The sequence below is a fragment of the Gigantopelta aegis genome, chromosome 11 (genome assembly GCF_016097555.1).
Source record: "Gigantopelta aegis isolate Gae_Host chromosome 11, Gae_host_genome, whole genome shotgun sequence".
NCBI lineage: Eukaryota > Metazoa > Mollusca > Gastropoda > Neomphalida > Peltospiridae > Gigantopelta > Gigantopelta aegis.
Genome location: NC_054709.1, coordinates 95,093 through 115,092, shown reverse-complemented (window position 1 = coordinate 115,092; position 20,000 = coordinate 95,093). Strand labels below are relative to the sequence as shown.

The 20,000-nt window shown below is 44.3% G+C and overlaps 1 protein-coding gene across 1 annotated transcript in view; it reads left to right on the top strand.

Annotated features, from left to right (window-relative positions):
- Window positions 1-9,510: 9,510 nt before the first annotated feature.
- LOC121385187 (carbohydrate sulfotransferase 11-like) overlaps window positions 9,511-20,000 on the top strand; it is a 36,569-nt gene continuing 26,079 nt past the window's right edge. Inside the window, exon 1 of the mRNA XM_041515758.1 lies at window positions 9,511-9,844. The gene's annotated coding sequence lies outside the window, so the exon portion shown is untranslated. The remainder of the gene's footprint in view (window positions 9,845-20,000) is intronic.

Genomic DNA, 20,000 nt, shown 5'->3' with positions numbered 1-20,000 from the left:
CAATGTTTGTAGATCTGGCATCCTCTGAATGTTGTCCTGACTGGAGCCAATGTTTGTAGATATGGCATCCTCTGAATGTTGTCCTGACTGGAGCCAATGTTTGTAGATATGGCATCCTCTGAATGTTGTCCTGACTGGAGCCAATGTTTGTAGATATGGCATCCTCTGAATGTTGTCCTGACTGGAGCCAATGTTTGTAGATATGGCATCCTGACTGGAGCCAATGTTTGTAGATATGGCATCCTCTGAATGTTGTCCTGACTGGAGCCAATGTTTGTAGATATGGCATCCTCTGAATGTTGTCCTGACTGGAGCCAATGTTTGTAGATATGGCATCCTGACTGGAGCCAATGTTTGTAGATATGGCATCCTGACTGGAGCCAATGTTTGTAGATATGGCATCCTCTGAATGTTGTCTGACTGGAGCCAATGTTTGTAGATATGGCATCCTGAATGTTGTCTGACTGAGCCAATGTTTGTAGATATGGCATCCTCTGAATGTTGTCCTGACTGGAGCCAATGTTTGTAGATCTGGCATCCTCTGAATGTTGTCCTGACTGGAGCCAATGTTTGTAGATATGGCATCCTCTGAATGTTGTCCTGACTGGAGCCAATGTTTGTAGATATGGCATCCTCTGAATGTTGTCCTGACTGAGCCAATGTTTGTAGATATGGCATCCTCTGAATGTTGTCCTGAGCCAATGTTTGTAGATATGGCATCCTGGGAGCCAATGTTTGTAGATATGGCATCCTCTGAATGTTGTCCTGACTGGAGCCAGTGTTTGTAGATATGGCATCCTGACTGGAGCCAATGTTTGTAGATATGGCATCCTGACTGGAGCCAATGTTTGTAGATATGGCATCCTCTGAATGTTGTCCTGACTGGAGCCAATGTTTGTAGATATGGCATCCTGACTGGAGCCAATGTTTGTAGATATGGCATCCTGACTGGAGCCAATGTTTGTAGATATGGCATCCTGACTGGAGCCAATGTTTGTAGATATGGCATCCTCTGAATGTTGTCCTGACTGGAGCCAATGTTTGTAGATCTGGCATCCTCTGAATGTTGTCCTGACTGGAGCCAATGTTTGTAGATATGGCATCCTCTGAATGTTGTCCTGACTGGAGCCAATGTTTGTAGATATGGCATCCTCTGAATGTTGTCCTGACTGGAGCCAATGTTTGTAGATATGGCATCCTGACCTGACTGGAGCCAATGTTTGTAGATATGGCATCCTCTGAATGTTGTCCTGACTGGAGCCAATGTTTGTAGATATGGCATCCTGACTGGAGCCAATGTTTGTAGATATGGCATCCTGACTGGAGCCAATGTTTGTAGATATGGCATCCTCTGAATGTTGTCCTGACTGGAGCCAATGTTTGTAGATATGGCATCCTGACTGGAGCCAATGTTTGTAGATATGGCATCCTGACTGGAGCCAGTGTTTGTAGATATGGCATCCTGACTGGAGCCATGTTGTCCTGACTGGAGCCAATGTTTGTAGATATGGCATCCTCTGAATGTTGTCCTGACTGGAGCCAATGTTTGTAGATATGGCATCCTGACTGACTGAGCCAATGTTTGTAGATATGGCATCCTCTGAATGTTGTCCTGACTGGAGCCAATGTTTGTAGATATGGCATCCTGACTGGAGCCAATGTTTGTAGATATGGCATCCTCTGAATGTTGTCCTGACTGGAGCCAATGTTTGTAGATATGGCATCCTGAGCTGTTTGTAGATATGGCCCTGACTGGAGCCAATGTTTGTAGATATGGCATCCTCTGAATGTTGTCCTGACTGGAGCCAATGTTTGTAGATATGGCATCCTGACTGGAGCCAATGTTTGTAGATATGGCATCCTCTGAATGTTGTCCTGACTGGAGCCAATGTTTGTAGATATGGCATCCTCTGAATGTTGTCCTGACTGGAGCCAATGTTTGTAGATATGGCATCCTGACTGGAGCCAATGTTTGTAGATATGGCATCCTGACTGGAGCCAATGTTTGTAGATATGGCATCCTGACTGGAGCCAATGTTTGTAGATATGGCATCCTCTGAATGTTGTCCTGACTGGAGCCAATGTTTGTAGATATGGCATCCTGACTGGAGCCAGTGTTTGTAGATATGGCATCCTGACTGGAGCCAGTGTTTGTAGATATGGCATCCTGACTGGAGCCAATGTTTGTAGATATGGCATCCTGACTGGAGCCAATGTTTGTAGATATGGCATCCTGACTGGAGCCAATGTTTGTAGATATGGCATCCTGACTGGAGCCAATGTTTGTAGATATGGCATCCTGACTGGAGCCAATGTTTGTAGATATGGCATCCTGACTGTTTGTAGATATGTTTGGAGCCAATGTTTGTAGATATGGCATCCGACTGAATGTTGTCTGAGCCAATGTTTGTAGATATGGCATCCTGACTGGAGCCAATGTTTGTAGATATGGCATCCTGACTGGAGCCAATGTTTGTAGATATGGCATCCTGACTGGAGCCAATGTTTGTAGATATGGCATCCTCTGAATGTTGTCCTGACTGGAGCCAATGTTTGTAGATATGGCATCCTCTGAATGTTGTCCTGACTGGAGCCAATGTTTGTAGATATGGCATCCTCTGACTGACTGAGCCAATGTTTGTAGATATGGCATCCTGACTGGAGCCAATGTTTGTAGATATGGCATCCTGACCTGGAGCCAATGTTTGTAGATATGGCATCCTCTGAATGTTGTCTGACTGGAGCCAATGTTTGTAGATATGGCATCCTGACTGGAGCCAGTGTTTGTAGATATGGCATCCTGACTGGAGCCAATGTTTGTAGATATGGCATCCTGACTGGAGCCAATGTTTGTAGATATGGCATCCTGACTGGAGCCAATGTTTGTAGATATGGCATCCTGACTGGAGCCAGTGTTTGTAGATATGGCATCCTGACTGGAGCCAATGTTTGTAGATATGGCATCCTCTGAATGTTGTCCTGACTGGAGCCAATGTTTGTAGATATGGCATCCTGACTGGAGCCAATGTTTGTAGATATGGCATCCTGACTGGAGCCAATGTTTGTAGATATGGCATCCTGACTGGAGCCAATGTTTGTAGATATGGCATCCTCTGAATGTTGTCCTGACTGGAGCCAATGTTTGTAGATATGGCATCCTGACTGGAGCCAATGTTTGTAGATATGGCATCCTGAATGTTGTCCTGGGAGCCAATGTTTGTAGATATGGCATCCTGACTGGAGCCAATGTTTGTAGATATGGCATCCTGACTGGAGCCAATGTTTGTAGATATGGCATCCTCTGAATGTTGTCCTGACTGGAGCCAATGTTTGTAGATATGGCATCCTGACTGGAGCCAATGTTTGTAGATATGGCATCCTGACTGGAGCCAATGTTTGTAGATATGGCATCCTGACTGGAGCCAATGTTTGTAGATATGGCATCCTGACTGGAGCCAGTGTTTGTAGATATGGCATCCTGACTGGAGCCAATGTTTGTAGATATGGCATCCTGACTGGAGCCAATGTTTGTAGATATGGCATCCTCTGAATGTTGTCCTGACTGGAGCCAATGTTTGTAGATATGGCATCCTGACTGGAGCCAATGTTTGTAGATATGGCATCCTGAATGAATGTTTGTAGATGGCATCCTGAGCCAATGTTTGTAGATATGGCATCCTGACCTGACTGGAGCCAATGTTTGTAGATATGGCATCCTGACTGGAGCCAATGTTTGTAGATATGGCATCCTGACTGGACTGGAGCCAATGTTTGTAGATATCCTCTGAATGTTGTCCTGACTGGAGCCAATGTTTGTAGATATGGCATCCTCTGAATGTTGTCCTGACTGGAGCCAATGTTTGTAGATATGGCATCCTCTGAATGTTGTCCTGACTGGAGCCAATGTTTGTAGATATGGCATCCTGACTGGAGCCAATGTTTGTAGATATGGCATCCTCTGAATGTTGTCCTGACTGGAGCCAATGTTTGTAGATATGGCATCCTGACTGGAGCCAATGTTTGTAGATATGGCATCCTGACTGGAGCCAATGTTTGTAGATATGGCATCCTCTGAATGTTGTCCTGACTGGAGCCAATGTTTGTAGATATGGCATCCTCTGAATGTTGTCCTGACTGGAGCCAATGTTTGTAGATATGGCATCCTGACTGGAGCCAATGTTTGTAGATATGGCATCCTGACTGGAGCCAATGTTTGTAGATATGGCATCCTGACTGGAGCCAATGTTTGTAGATATGGCATCCTGACTGGAGCCAATGTTTGTAGATATGGCATCCTCTGAATGTTGTCCTGACTGGAGCCAATGTTTGTAGATATGGCATCCTGACTGGAGCCAATGTTTGTAGATATGGCATCCTCTGAATGTTGTCCTGACTGGAGCCAATGTTTGTAGATATGGCATCCTCTGAATGTTGTCCTGACTGGAGCCAATGTTTGTAGATATGGCATCCTGACTGGAGCCAATGTTTGTAGATATGGCATCCTCTGAATGTTGTCCTGACTGGAGCCAATGTTTGTAGATATGGCATCCTGACTGGAGCCAATGTTTGTAGATATGGCATCCTCTGAATGTTGTCCTGACTGGAGCCAATGTTTGTAGATATGGCATCCTCTGAATGTTGTCCTGACCTGACTGAGCCAATGTTTGTAGATCTGGCATCCTCTGAATGTTGTCCTGACTGGAGCCAATGTTTGTAGATATGGCATCCTCTGAATGTTGTCCTGACTGGAGCCAATGTTTGTAGATCTGGCATCCTCTGAATGTTGTCCTGACTGGAGCCAGTGTTTGTAGATCTGGCATCCTCTGAATGTTGTCCTGACTGGAGCCAATGTTTGTAGATCTGGCATCCTCTGAATGTTGTCCTGACTGGAGCCAATGTTTGTAGATCTGGCATCCTCTGAATGTTGTCCTGACTGGAGCCAATGTTTGTAGATATGGCATCCTGACTGGAGCCAATGTTTGTAGATCTGGCATCCTCTGAATGTTGTCCTGACTGGAGCCAATGTTTGTAGATATGGCATCCTCTGATTTGGCCCTGACTGGAGCCAATGTTTGTAGATATGGCATCCTTGAATGTTGTCCTGACTGGAGCCAATGTTTGTAGATATGGCATATTCTCAATGTTTGTATTGAGAATGTTTGTAGATTGGCATCCTCTGATGTTGACCTGACTGGAGCCAATGTTTGTAGATATGGCATCCTCTGACTGTTGTCCTGACTGGAGCCAATGTTTGTAGATATGGCATCCTCTGAATGTTGTCCTGACTGGAGCCATGTTTGGTAGCCACGTGGTCCTGACTGAGTCAGGACCGACTGCAGCGCTGAGTGTAGACAGTGACACCTGACTGGAGCCAATGTTTGTATACTGGTCCTGACTGACTTGCAGTTGCCTTTGACTGGAGCCTTTTGTAGATATGATCCGTTCGTTATCTGGAGCCAATGTTTGTAGATATGGCATCCTCTGAATGTTGTCCTGACTGGAGCCAATGTTTGACTAATATGGCATCCTATTAATTGTTATAAATGTTTGTAGATATGGCATCCTCTGATTGTTTTGGAGCCATGTTTGTAGATATGGCATCCTAATGTGGAAAAATGTTTGTAGATATGGCATCCTCTGAATGTAATGCTGACTGGAGCCAATACGTTTGTAGATATGGCATTCACTGAAACACACTAAACCAATGTTTGTAGATATGGCATCCTCTGAATGTTGTCCTGAAGCCAATGTTTGTAGATATGGCATCCTCTGAATGTTGTCCTGACTGGAATGTTTGTAGATATGGCATCCTCTGAGGTGTTTGTAGATATGGCATCCTTAAACGTGGAGCCAATGTTTGTAGATATGGCATCCTGAGGCGCCAATGTTTGTAGATATGGCATCCTCTGAATGTTGTCCTGACTGGAGCCAATGTTTGTAGATGAGGCATGTCTAATTGCCTGACTGGAGCCAATGTTTGTAGATATGGCATCCTGAGTGGTAGCCTGACTGGAGCCAATCCATTTATGTTGTCCTGATGGAGCCAACGTTTGTATGTAATAGTGTGGATCATCCTATACGGTTCATCGCCCACAGCGAAGGTGTGTAGTAGTAGTAGTATGTTTGTCTATTTCTTTATAGTACATGCAATTCTTGGCAGCGAAGGTGTTTGTAGATATGGCATCCTTGAGCCAATGTTTGTAGATATGGCATCCTCTGGAGCCAATGTTTGTAGATAATCCGAGTATTTTATGTATATATATATTATTGTTTTTTAAATCCTGATTGTTTGTAGTTTGGCATCCTGTGAATGTTGTCTTGACTTTAGCCATGTTTGTAGATATGGCATCCTGACTGAACGTTATTGTTTGTAGATATGGCATGACAGCCAATGTTTGTAGATATGGCATCCTCTGAAGTTGTTGACTGGAGCCAATGTTTGTAGATCGAGTAACGTTGGCCTGACTGGAGCCAATGTTTGTAGATATGGCATTGTGGTATTTTGTCCTGTTTGAGCCAATGTTTGTAGATATGGCATCGACAGCCAATGTTTGTAGATATGGCATCCTACTGGATGTTTGTAGATGAGCCAATGTTTGTAGATATGGCACTAACGTTTGTAGATCTGGAAACGTATATGTATATTTCCTGACTGGAGCCATTATGTTTGTAGATATGGCATAATTTGTCCTGACTGGAGCCAATGTTTGTAGATATGGCATCCTGTAATGACATTTGGAGCCAATGTTTGTAGATATGGCATTAAGTCGACTGGAGCCAATGTTTGTAGATATGGCATCCTATTGGAGCCAATGTTTGTAGATATGGCATCCTGAACCACGCGTGGGTGCCAATGTTTGTAGATATGGCTGTCCTGACTGGAGCCTGAATGTTTGTAGATTGACTGGAGCCAATGTTTGTAGATATGGCATCCTGACTGTAGCCTACATTTTTGTAGATATGGCATCCTCCGAATGTTGTCCTGACTGGAGCCAATGTTTGTAGATATGGCATCCTCTGAATGTTGTCCTGACTGGAGCCAATGTTTGTAGATCTGGCATCCGACTGGAGCCAATGTTTGTAGATCTGGCATCCTCTGAATGTTGTCCTGACTGGAGCCAATGTTTGTAGATATGGCATCCTCCGAATGTTGTCCTGACTGGAGCCAATGTTTGTAGATCTGGCATCCGACTGGAGCCAATGTTTGTAGATATGGCATCCTCTGAATGTTGTCCTGACTGGAGCCAATGTTTGTAGATCTGGCATCCTCCGAATGTTGTCCTGACTGGAGCCAGTGTTTGTAGATCTGGCATCCTCCGAATGTTGTCCTGACTGGAGCCAGTGTTTGTAGATCTGGCATCCTCCGAATGTTGTCCTGACTGGAGCCAATGTTTGTAGATCTGGCATCCTCTGAATGTTGTCCTGACTGGAGCCAATGTTTGTAGATATGGCATCCTCTGAATGTTGTCCTGACTGGAGCCAGCTGTTTGTAGTTTGTAGTTGTATGGCATCCTCATAGTGACTGGAGCCAGTGTTTCCATGGCATCCTGACTGAAGCCAAGCTATACATAGTGTCTCCTGACTGGAGCCAGTGTTTGTAGATATGGCATCCTCCTGAACTAAGGTATACACGGAGCTTCAGGTTGGCATTGGTATCTCCAAAAGCTGAATATGTCATGTCTTATATTAAATATATATGCTCTAGTGGTGTCGTTAAAGGAAACAAACTGTAAATTTTCACTCCAAGCATGAATAGAAAACGTTTTTCTGACACCATCTTTAATGACAAGTGTAATTGTTTGTTTTGTTTAACGGCACTACTAGAACACATTGATTAATGAATCACCGGCTATTGGATGTCAAACGTTAGGTAATTCTCATACGTAATCATCAGAGAAAACCCGCGGCACACATATTTAATGAATTGTGGAAAAGCCCACTATTGGTTACTTTGTTTATTTGATGATCTTATGGACATTTTATCGTTCATTTTATCACCTTCCCAGTAATGCAGAAACAATATTAAGATACACAGATCATTTAAATTTAATTAACAGCTTACATATTGTTTACTAAATCTAGTATTGTAGAAGCAACGAGTCTGTCACCATCTGCGTTTGTTTCAAGTACCGGTACTAAATAAGCACAGCAACGAAAGCAACTTCAGTTGTGATTTTTAGCAAATAATATCAATTAATCACTTTATTTGCCACAGCTATAATCAGCGTTCGGCTGAAACAGAATATATACATTTCGCAACACATGGTTCAAGTCTTTTATGTATAAAAATAAATGTTTCCATTTTGTGTTTGTAAAACAGCCGGCAAATCGTTTGGACAACTGGTCCCAAAATATATCAATATACGAATTCTTGTATATATGGACTTATTGCCTTACATACAATAAAATATGAACTAGCTTAAACAGTAAACAATTTGTGTATATATATATATATATATATATATATATATATATATAAAAGGAGAAACACGGATTGTCATGTTAAAATCGGCCGACGTTGCATAGAAAAATAAATAAATTTAGCTAACTGCAGTGTCTCATATTTGGATTTTAATGACAACATATTTATAAGTTTATTAATCGAAGGCCATGTACAATAATATTTCTTTAGAGACTTAGTTCTTAGTTCTCTGTAACATGAACATACAAGCAAAACGTGATATTCATTCTCTATAGTATTCATATTACAAACTGAACAGATTCTTTGTTCTCTTGGAATCTTTTCAAATGTCCCATTTTCGATATTAATATTTAACACACCACATTTAAAATTAAACAGTGAAATACGAAACTTCAATATAAAAATAATATTCAAGTCATTTTCAAAAATATAATCTTGTTTATAATGACAGTAGGCCTACATTGATAGACGTGAGAATGTAGATAACTCCGCTAACGTATTTTGTAAGTACTGATCTCTAAGGCGTTGTTTGATTACTTGGGGAGATAAATAGGATATATCCTCATTATTCCAGGCTTCTATAAATCCAAGTTCATAAAGTAGAAATTTCACATATGCAGCCCAGTTCTTACATTATCCCAGGCTTCTATAAATCCAAGTTCATAAAGTAGAAATTTCACATATGCAGCCCAGCCCATCATGTACATATATGAAATACAAGCTCAAATGTTTTGTACCGCCGAGTATCGTCACGAGTTACATCCCTTTGCAGCTTACTCAACATCTTTTACGGCTCATTGACCTTATATTAAATTATCTTCCACTTCTCTCTCTCACTACTTTCTTTTCAAAGGATAAAGCCTCTCGTGAAAGAAAGTCTGTGTACCGAATGGCCCGACACACAACAGTAGTCTTTTATCAGTCGCCAAACAAAGATCGCGTCAAAACTGTCACAATGGCGTTTCAATGACTACACCGCGTGTACATATACGTGTATGGCTGAGTAAAGTGTTCAAAGCTATTTATTCGGTAGAAAGATTTCACAATGACAGGACCTTTCAAAAGCCTGAACGAAACCTGACGTATATCAAGTGTTTTTTGTGTTTTTTTTACGTCTGCTGGTACGGTAGGCGTGATAACGTGAGCGGGTAGCCAGGGCTTGAAACACGCTGATTCTAATTGGCTGTAATATTATAATATTATAATTTAGCAAAGGGCGGTGAAGTTTAGTATATGTAATTATAAACTACAACAGTAACGCGGCAATCGTTTGTGCGTCTGCCAAAACGGGAAAACAAGTGTGATCGTTGTGTCCATTCGTATTTGTTTGTGATTGAAGGATTTTGTGAATTCAACTTGGTGTAAACTTGGTGACAAGGACTGGGGCAGGTGGACCACAAACTAGAACGGGGTGTTCTATGCGTAAGTAGGAGATGGTTTTGTCACCCATATATATTTTCGTTTCAGTGTGGTATTGTGTTTGTAACTAAGAAAGGTTTAAGCACGCTGTCCTGCACAAATGGTTACTATTAGCGCTTAGTGAGAGAACGGGATATCACGGTGGCCTAAGACCGTACAACGGTCTTTAAAACCAGCCAGTGTTGGTTATATAATTGTATTATAATATATTTGTATTCAATTTGTTTAATCATAATACGCTCAAGGGGCGGGACGTAGTCCAGTGGTACAGCGCTTACTTGATGTCTTCATAGTCCGGGGTGGGCGGGACGTAGTCCAGTGGTACAGCGCTTACTTGATGTCTTCATAGTCCGGGGTGGGCGGGACGTAGTCCAGTGGTACAGCGCTTACTTGATGTCTTCATAGTCCGGGGTGGGCGGGACGTAGTCCAGTGGTACAGCGCTTACTTGATGTCTTCATAGTCCGGGGTGGGCGAGACGTAGTCCAGTGGTACAGCGGTCGCTTGATGTCTTCATAGTCCGGGGTGGGCGGGACGTAGTCCAGTGGTACAGCGCTTACTTGATGTCTTCATAGTCCGGGGTGGGCGAGACGTAGTCCAGTGGTACAGCGGTCGCTTGATGTCTTCATAGTCCGGGGTGGGCGGGACGTAGTCCAGTGGTACAGCGGTCGCTTGATGTCTTCATAGTCCGGGGTGGGCGGGACGTAGTCCAGTGGTACAGCGCTTACTTGATGTCTTCATAGTCCGGAGTGGGCGGGACGTAGTCCAGTGGTACAGCGCTTACTTGATGTCTTCATAGTCCGGGGTGGGCGGGACGTAGTCCAGTGGTACAGCGCTTACTTGATGTCTTCATAGTCCGGGGTGGGCGAGACGTAGTCCAGTGCTACAGCGGTCGCTTGATGTCTTCATAGTCCGGGGTGGGCGGGACGTAGTCCAGTGGTACAGCGCTTACTTGATGTCTTCATAGTCCGGGGTGGGCGGGACGTAGTCCAGTGGTACAGCGCTTACTTGATGTCTTCATAGTCCGGGGTGGGCGGGACGTAGTCCAGTGGTACAGCGGTCGCTTGATGTCTTCATAGTCCGGGGTGGGCGGGACGTAGTCCAGTGGTACAGCGGTCGCTTGATGTCTTCATAGTCCGGGGTGGGCGGGACGTAGTCCAGTGGTACAGCGCTTACTTGATGTCTTCATAGTCCGGGGTGGGCGGGACGTAGTCCAGTGGTACAGCGCTTACTTGATGTCTTCATAGTCCGGGGTGGGCGGGACGTAGTCCAGTGGTACAGTGCTTACTTGATGTCTTCATAGTCCGGGGTGGGCGGGACGTAGTCCAGTGGTACCGCGCTTACTTGATGTCTTCATAGTCCGGGGTGGGCGGGACGTAGTCCAGTGGTACAGCGCTTACTTGATGTCTTCATAGTCCGGGGTGGGCGGGACGTAGTCCAGTGGTACAGCGCTTACTTGATGTCTTCATAGTCCGGGGTGGGCGGGACGTAGTCCAGTGGTACAGCGCTTACTTGATGTCTTCATAGTCCGGGGTGGGCGTGACGTAGTCCAGTGGTACAGCGCTTACTTGATGTCTTCATAGTCCGGGGTGGGCGGGACGTAGTCCAGTGGTACAGCGCTTACTTGATGTCTTCATAGTCCGGGGTGGGCGGGACGTAGTCCAGTGGTACAGCGCTTACTTGATGTCTTCATAGTCCGGGGTGGGCGGGACGTAGTCCAGTGGTACAGCGCTTACTTGATGTCTTCATAGTCCGGGGTGGGCGGGACGTAGTCCAGTGGTACAGCGCTTACTTGATGTCTTCATAGTCCGGGGTGGGCGGGACGTAGTCCAGTGGTACAGCACTTACTTGATGTCTTCATAGTCCGGGGTGGGCGGGACGTAGTCCAGTGGTACAGCGCTTACTTGATGTCTTCATAGTCCGGGGTGGGCGGGACGTAGTCCAGTGGTACAGCGCTTACTTGATGTCTTCATAGTCCGGGGTGGGCGGGACGTAGTCCAGTGGTACAGCGGTCGCTTGATGTCTTCATAGTCCGGGGTGGGCGGGACGTAGTCCAGTGGTACAGCGGCGCTTGATGTCTTCATAGTCCGGGGTGGGCGGGACGTAGTCCAGTGGTACAGCGCTTACTTGATGTCTTCATAGTCCGGGGTGGGCGAGACGTAGTCCAGTGGTACAGCGGTCGCTTGATGTCTTCATAGTCCGGGGTGGGCGGGACGTAGTCCAGTGGTACAGCGGTCGCTTGATGTCTTCATAGTCCGGGGTGGGCGGGACGTAGTCCAGTGGTACAGCGGTCGCTTGATGTCTTCATAGTCCGGGGTGGGCGGGACGTAGTCCAGTGGTACAGCGGTCGCTTGATGTCTTCATAGTCCGGGGTGGGCGGGACGTAGTCCAGTGGTACAGCGCTTACTTGATGTCTCATAGTCCGGGGTGGGCGAGACGTAGTCCAGTGGTACAGCGGTCGCTTGATGTCTTCATAGTCCGGGGTGGGCGAGACGTAGTCCAGTGGTATAGCGCTTACTTGATGTCTTCATAGTCCGGGGTGGGCGAGACGTAGTCCAGTGGTACAGCGGTCGCTTGATGTCTTCATAGTCCGGGGTGGGCGAGACGTAGTCCAGTGGTACAGCGGTTGCTTGATGTCTTCATAGTCCGGGGTGGGCGGGACGTAGTCCAGTGGTACAGCGGTTCGCTTGATGTCTTCATAGTCCGGGGTGGGCGGGACGTAGTCCAGTGGTACAGCGCTTACTTGATGTCTTCATAGTCCGGGGTGGGCGGGACGTAGTCCAGTGGTACAGCGCTTACTTGATGTCTTCATAGTCCGGGGTGGGCGGGACGTAGTCCAGTGGTACAGCGGTCGCTTGATGTCTTCATAGTCCGGGATGGGCGGGACGTAGTCCAGTGGTACAGCGGTCGCTTGATGTCTTCATAGTCCGGGGTGGGCGGGACGTAGTCCAGTGGTACAGCGGTCGCTTGATGTCTTCATAGTCCGGGGTGGGCGGGACGTAGTCCAGTGGTACAGCGCTTACTTGATGTCTTCATAGTCCGGGGTGGGCGGGACGTAGTCCAGTGGTACAGCGGTCGCTTGATGTCTTCATAGTCCGGGGTGGGCGAGACGTAGTCCAGTGGTACAGCGCTTACTTGATGTCTTCATAGTCCGGGGTGGGCGGGACGTAGTCCAGTGGTACAGCGGTCGCTTGATGTCTTCATAGTCCGGGGTGGGCGGGACGTAGTCCAGTGGTACAGCGGTCGCTTGATGTCTTCATAGTCCGGGGTGGGCGGGACGTAGTCCAGTGGTACAGCGGTCGCTTGATGTCTTCATAGTCCGGGGTGGGCGGGACGTAGTCCAGTGGTACAGCGCTTACTTGATGTCTTCATAGTCCGGGGTGGGCGGGACGTAGTCCAGTGGTACAGCGGTCGCTTGATGCGCGGTCGGTCTGGGATCGATCCCCGTCGGTGGGCCCATTGGGCTATTTCTGGTTCCTGCCAGTGTACCACGACTGGTATATCAAAGGCCAAAGGTATGTACTACTCTTTCTGTGGGATGGTGCATAGGTGCAAAAAAAAATCAACAAATGTATTTGATTTTCTCGACGTCTACAACAAATATCCTTCAGAAATTGGTGTTAATACTATGTCATTCTTGTTGTAAGCTTTTATAATGTTGTTCAGCTAGCAGCGATATGGGTGTGATTTTTTTCAAGATGGCCGCCATAAAAGAGGCCTAGAAAATGACCGAGCACAACATCCACTACACAGTTTGTTTGTCACTTCAGGCTGCTTGGGTGGGATGCATCTGGAACATTCCTAGCCCTGATGTAGAGTTTTGAATTGTGGCAGCAACAATATATCATTTTATTTTATGCTCTTATTGGTGCTAACTGTCACATTTAGAATATTTATGCATTGTGTAAATTGAATATGGTTTTAAGACACGTTTTTCATATTTTAAAAATATCAACCATATTTATCCCTTGAATCGTTTAAATGTTTCAGTATATAATCGTGCAGAAATGTGGTAAAGTCACATTTTAAAAGATGGTTACAAATATAGTTGAATAAAACAGTTTAAAAATAAAAGGTTAACCATACTATTTCTCAACAATAACATACATTTCAGTTAACTACGTGTTTGTGAGTACTGAATTAATGGAATTGTTTTAGTACTAAACAATACCCTATTTTCCGAGTGTTTCAAATTGTCGGAATACTAAATTAAAATTGTTCAACTTCTATCGAATTCGGCATGGATTAGTTCATTTCCAAGTTCAAGGTAATTATTAAGCCTTGAGCTATTGATTCACAGAGGTCTAGTACATGTATATATGAAATAATGTGTGTCGTAATGAGCTCGTGGTGCTTGAATATATGAAACAATGTGTGTCGTAATGAGCTCGTGGTGCTTGTATATATGAAATAATGTGTGTCGTAATGAGCTCGTGGTGCTTGTATATATGAAAAATGTGTGTCGTAATGAGCTCGTGGTGCTTGTATATATGAAATAATGTGTGTCGTAATGAGCTCGTGGTGCTTGAATATATGAAACAATGTGTGTCGTAATGAGCTCGTGGTGCTTGTATATATGAAACAATGTGTGTCGTAATGAGCTCGTGGTGCTTGTATATATGAAATAATGTGTGTCGTAATGAGCTCGTGGTGCTTGTATATATGAAAAATGTGTGTCGTAATGAGCTCGTGGTGCTTGTATATATGAAATAATGTGTGTCGTAATGAGCTCGTGGTGCTTGTATATATGAAATAATGTGTGTCGTAATGAGCTCGTGGTGCTTGTATATATGAAAAATGTGTGTCGTAATGAGCTCGTGGTGCTTTTATATATGAAATAATGTGTGTTGTAATGAGCTCGTGGTGCTTGTATATATGAAATAATGTGTGTTGTAATGAGCTCGTGGTGCTTCTTGCTAAAAAATAAGCATTCTAACAAACAAATGTGTCTTTTCAGGTAGTACTAAACCAAATAACTTTCGCCTGGGTCAAAGTTCGATGTGCACCCAACTTTTGATAGAAACGTTAACACCTCAGGTCCTGTGATTAGTGATAAATGTGAGCGTGTTGGTTATAAAAACAAATAGTTTCATCTGGTCAAAAAAGTATGCAATTTTATTTTATCTAGTACCACTGTGTCAAGTAGCCTTGTTCTTGAAACATGTATGGGGTACCTGTAGAAAATGTACTAAACCTTTGTGAGGAACTAGGGTAGTCATAGACGCTACCCGTTATCTCTGAAATGGGCAGCTTGACCCCCATTTTTTCTGATTCACATTAAGGATTAGGGGTGGTAGTATTTATATCCGTGGTGTTTATGTCGATTGCTACGCTGCAGATACCAGTTTTAGCCAGTTACTATTGTCGTCTATGGAATTTTGATTTGGTAGTATACATCCTACAGCTGAGATGTACACAAGGCAGCCACTCGAACTAAGGCTCTAGGAACATATCAAGGAGGACCGGCCTCGGTGGCGTCGTGGTTAGGTCATCGGGCTACAGGCTGGTAGGTACTGGGTTCGAATGCCAGTCGAGCCATGGGATTTTTAATCCAGATACCGACTCCAAACCCTGAGTGAGGGGTCCGCAAGGCTCAATGGGTGGATGTTAAACCACTTGCACCGACCAGTGATCCATAACTGGTTCAACAAAGGCCTACGTTTGTGCTGCCTGTCGTAAAAGAGTAGCCTATGTGGCGACAGCGAGTTTCCTCTAAAAAAAAACAAAAAAAAGTTTGACGTCCAATAGCCGATAATAAGATAAAAATCAGTGTGCTCTAGTGGTGTCGTTAAATAAAACAAACTTTACCATATCAAGGAGTGTTGTTTTTCACCAACCATGCGGTCAAAGTGTATCTCAACTGTATGCGATTCTACTGAGATTGTCGGGTCAGATTTGGTAAACTATGCAGATATTGATCTACAGTCACTGAGTCATCTCCGTCTAAACACATACTACCGGGCCAGGCACGGTGGATCCCCCCCCCCTCCCCCAATAATTCTGAATAACCAATATTACTCGTAATAAATCTAACGGCAGAGATGAATTTTACTAGTAGAATGCAGAAAATTGTATTTCACTTTGATTTCAGGCCATCTAGTTTTACAAATTTTACGGGGGAACATACCCCGAAACCCCTAGAAACTTTGCTATGCGCCCTCAATCTCAGTCAGCCTCCTCAATGTCTACTTGCTTCCGCTATGCCTACGGGCAGCCTTTTCAATTCCCTGTGTCGGATTGCCTATCTTTAAGAAATCAGATCCATCTCCAAATACTAAGAATAATAAAAACAGTATTTTTTTATTTATTTTTTTAAATTTGACGCGAAGCTGCATGGTGCAACGTGTTCTCGATGACTAATGGCGTGTCTGTCAAGATGACCTTAATGGGGATTTCTGGGAATTACAGACAAAAGGATATAAAAGGGTGGTCTCACAACGTGGTTTTAAACATATAATGTTACATATTAAAACCTATAAGGTTACAAAACCGTCGGTTACTTCCTTGTAACCGATCAGACTTTTCCTCTAAGAACACAGATTGGACAGATCACGAGCTGATAGGGCCTCGCTCACTGAAAAACGTTCTTATTCTTCAGTCACGGCGGAGCAGGGGGGGGGGGGGGCGGAGCTGCTGGAGCTTCGATCACTGAAAACGGCTGTCAATGTTCAGTCACGGCGGAGCGGGGGGGGGGGGCGGAGCTACTGGAGCCTCGATCACTGAAAACGATTCTTACTGTTCAGTCACGGCGGAGCAGGGGGGAGCTGGTGAAGCCTCGCTCACTGAAAACCGTTCTTACTGTTCAGGCACGGCGGAGCGGAGGGGTGAGGGGGAGCTGGTGGAGCCTCGCTCACTCAGAACGGTTCTCACTGTTCAGGCACGGCAGAACGGCTGAATTAAAAATATTATTGGTAGTAAACCTAAGACATACCCTCGAACCCCCTAGAAACTTTGCTTTGCGCCCTCGATCTCAGTCAGCCCACCAATGTCTACTTTCTTCCGCCGTGCCTGCTGTTAACGGGACTATTCCGAGCTTAGCAGCAAGGGATCTTTTAATGCACTTTCCCATAGTCAGGACAGCACATACCACGGTATTTGACACACCAGTCGTGTGGCACTCGTTCGGACGGGGAAAACAATGATTAAAAAGTTAGTTTGTTTTGTTCACCGACACCACAAGCACATCGATTATGAATCAATAGACTATTGGATGTCAGACACATCGATTATGAATCAATAGACTATTGGATGTCAGACACATCGATTATGAATCAATAGACTATTGGATGTCAGACACTGTCTTTAAGAAAACCCACTAAAATAGACTAAAACGCGATTCAATAACCGTTACTTCTCAGACGCACGTGCGTTTTTAAAAATATGAAAAATGCATTATGTGGTATTAGGAACACCAGGATGACCAGAAACACTTCGGTTGTACGGAGATGGATAATCTAAGCAATAAAATATTAGTAATGTTTGATTTCGGTGATCATAAACGGCTCTAAAAGTGAAAAATATGTCTTAGTGTTTAAAAACTAGGGTATGTCCCTTTAAGTGAAGAAAATGGTATCTTTCTTGGCTCATTTTTGATATAAGCGGATGTTTTTACAATACCCCTAGTTTTGCATAAAATTGTAGTACTATTTGTTTACAGGTACCACATACATGTTTCAAGGACAAGGCTACTTGACACAGTGCCACAAGATGAAATAAAATTGCATACCTTTTTGCCCAGATGAAACTACATTTATTTTGCAACAAATACAGTCACATTTATCAACAATGGCAAGACTTGTGGTATTAACTGCTCTGTCAAAACTTAGGTACACCTCGAACTTAGACCCCGGCGGATATTATTCAGTTTACCTATTTCGCTGATGACCGCAGTAATCACGAATTATCGAGAAACAAAAATTAAAGTAACACTCTTCAAACCGCTAACAACCACAAAGCATCCGCATATGTCTCTCATTTGTCAAACAACTTGTCGTTAACAAGTAATGACTAAATATAGTGCAGTAGTGTTGCTACAAAGTGCTCCTACTGGAAATAGCTAGTAAGATTTTCTCTATTAGCTCAGTTGGTAGAGCGCTAGACTCTCGTACTGAGAGTCCGTGGTTTGAATCCTCTCAGTGGAGGTTGATTTTTCTGTTACAATAGCACATACAAATTAAGGTAATGGACCTAAAAGTGTTAAAAACCCATAAACATCTACTGATCCAGTGACTAAACACTGACCAAAGCCCTCCCTCCCCCCCCCCCCCCCCCCCCCCCCACCTCCGGGCGACCGGTTTGTCCACTGAGCAGGATCCCTTGATATGAGCCATTTATTTATTTATTTATTAATGTCGTCAGTCGGCTTACAGATTCAACTGAGCTATTCAAAGCTATTCAAAGCTATTCACGGCTGTTGAAAGGATCATGCTGGCCTCTAGTACTGACTGGATACCGGTTTTGAAGTACATTTGACTTGGCGTGTTCACATACATATGGGTGGTCAGTTGGCTTTTGTATTGGCACGTCTGGATGGTGTGTAACAGACGAGATAAACCGGCACGTAGCAAACACATGTATATTATATATTGTCATTTATACATGGGTAAAGCTTAGACACCCGCTAGGCTGACTGGTTGACCATTTACAAAAGTAATTACTTGTTTAATATGTTTTTATATATAAACATGTTGTATTCTGTACAATATACCGGGGGGGGGGGGGGGGGGGGGGGGGGGGGGGGTGGGGGGGGGGGGGGGGGTAGGGCTGGTGGTGGTTAAATCCACATTTACTCGCTTTTTACTTTTCGCTCTTACTAAGTATATAATCTTTTACAAAAAGTGCGTATGCCTTAATGCCTACCTACGCCCCCTCCCCTCCACTTTACATATGGTTCATACTAGAGCTGGGCAGTATTGAAATTTCAGATTTGGTATCGGTAGTTTTGGGGTAATTTACCTCTGCCAGCGGTACGGTATTCGGTTTTGATACAATACCGATGCCAATACCGATATCGAGCGGTATTTTCGGTATACTCAGCTTTAAATGCATGCTCGAGTTATACATGTCTCACCCGCTAATTTCATCTAAATAAAATTAAATTCCATACACAAGGCCCTCATCTCTTTCTCATTTTCAGCTATTTTGCGTTCGTCAGATATATTTTTAATGCTTTACTAAATGGCGGATAACATTTTTCAATACCTAAATTTCAATATTTTGAAATTTGCTCGGTACGGTAAATCGGTATTGACATGATACCGATACCGAACGGTATATACGGTATACAGCCCAACTCTAGTTCATACAGGCACATAGGTTTCTTTTATTCTGTTCCCTGAAACATAAGCAAGGTCAAAGTTGGAGATTTTGAATCGTTGCTTTATATTTACACTAATAATCATATAATAATTGTGTGTGTGTGTCTGTCTTGGTGTATGTGTGTCTGTCTGCCTATGGTTTGTGTACTTGTGTCTCTGTCTGTGTGTGGTGTGTGTGTATGTGTGTGTCTCTGTTGTTTGTGGTGTGTATGTTTGTTTGTGTGTATGTGTGTGTGTGTGTGTGTGTGTGTGTGTGTGTGCGAGAGAAAAGAGAGAGAGAGGAGACAGCAGAGAGAGAGAGAGAGAGAGAGAGAGAGAGAGAGAGAGAGAGAGAGAGAGAGAGAGAGAGAGAGAGAGAGAGAGAGAGACTAAGAGAGAGAGAGCGAGAGAGCGTGAGAGAGAGCGAGACTGAGAAAGAGAGAGCGAGCTAGCGAGAGAGAGAGAGAGAGAGAGAGAGAGAGAGAGAGAGAGAGAGAGAGAGAGAGAGAGAGAGAGAGAGAGAGAGAGAGAAAGTCGCACCTTACCTAAACTATCGAGGATTGACATGGCCATACCGTGTGGGAAATAATACGTGTATATTAAACATGTCTGGTGTGGGAACACAAATCAGAGCCCAGTAATAGAGGCTTTCCAGCTGGATCTAAAACAACATTTCTAAACTATCAGAGGAATTGTTTCGTATTTTTACCCATGATGTTTGAAACAAGTCACTATTTACGTCGAATAGCAGCACGTTACAATGTCACTATTCTCCAGTTAATATGCATAGAATAAAACGAGTTATTAAATGTGGGTTTTTTATCAGACTCACACGTCACCCGTCTGCAGTTCCAGCGCTGTGAAT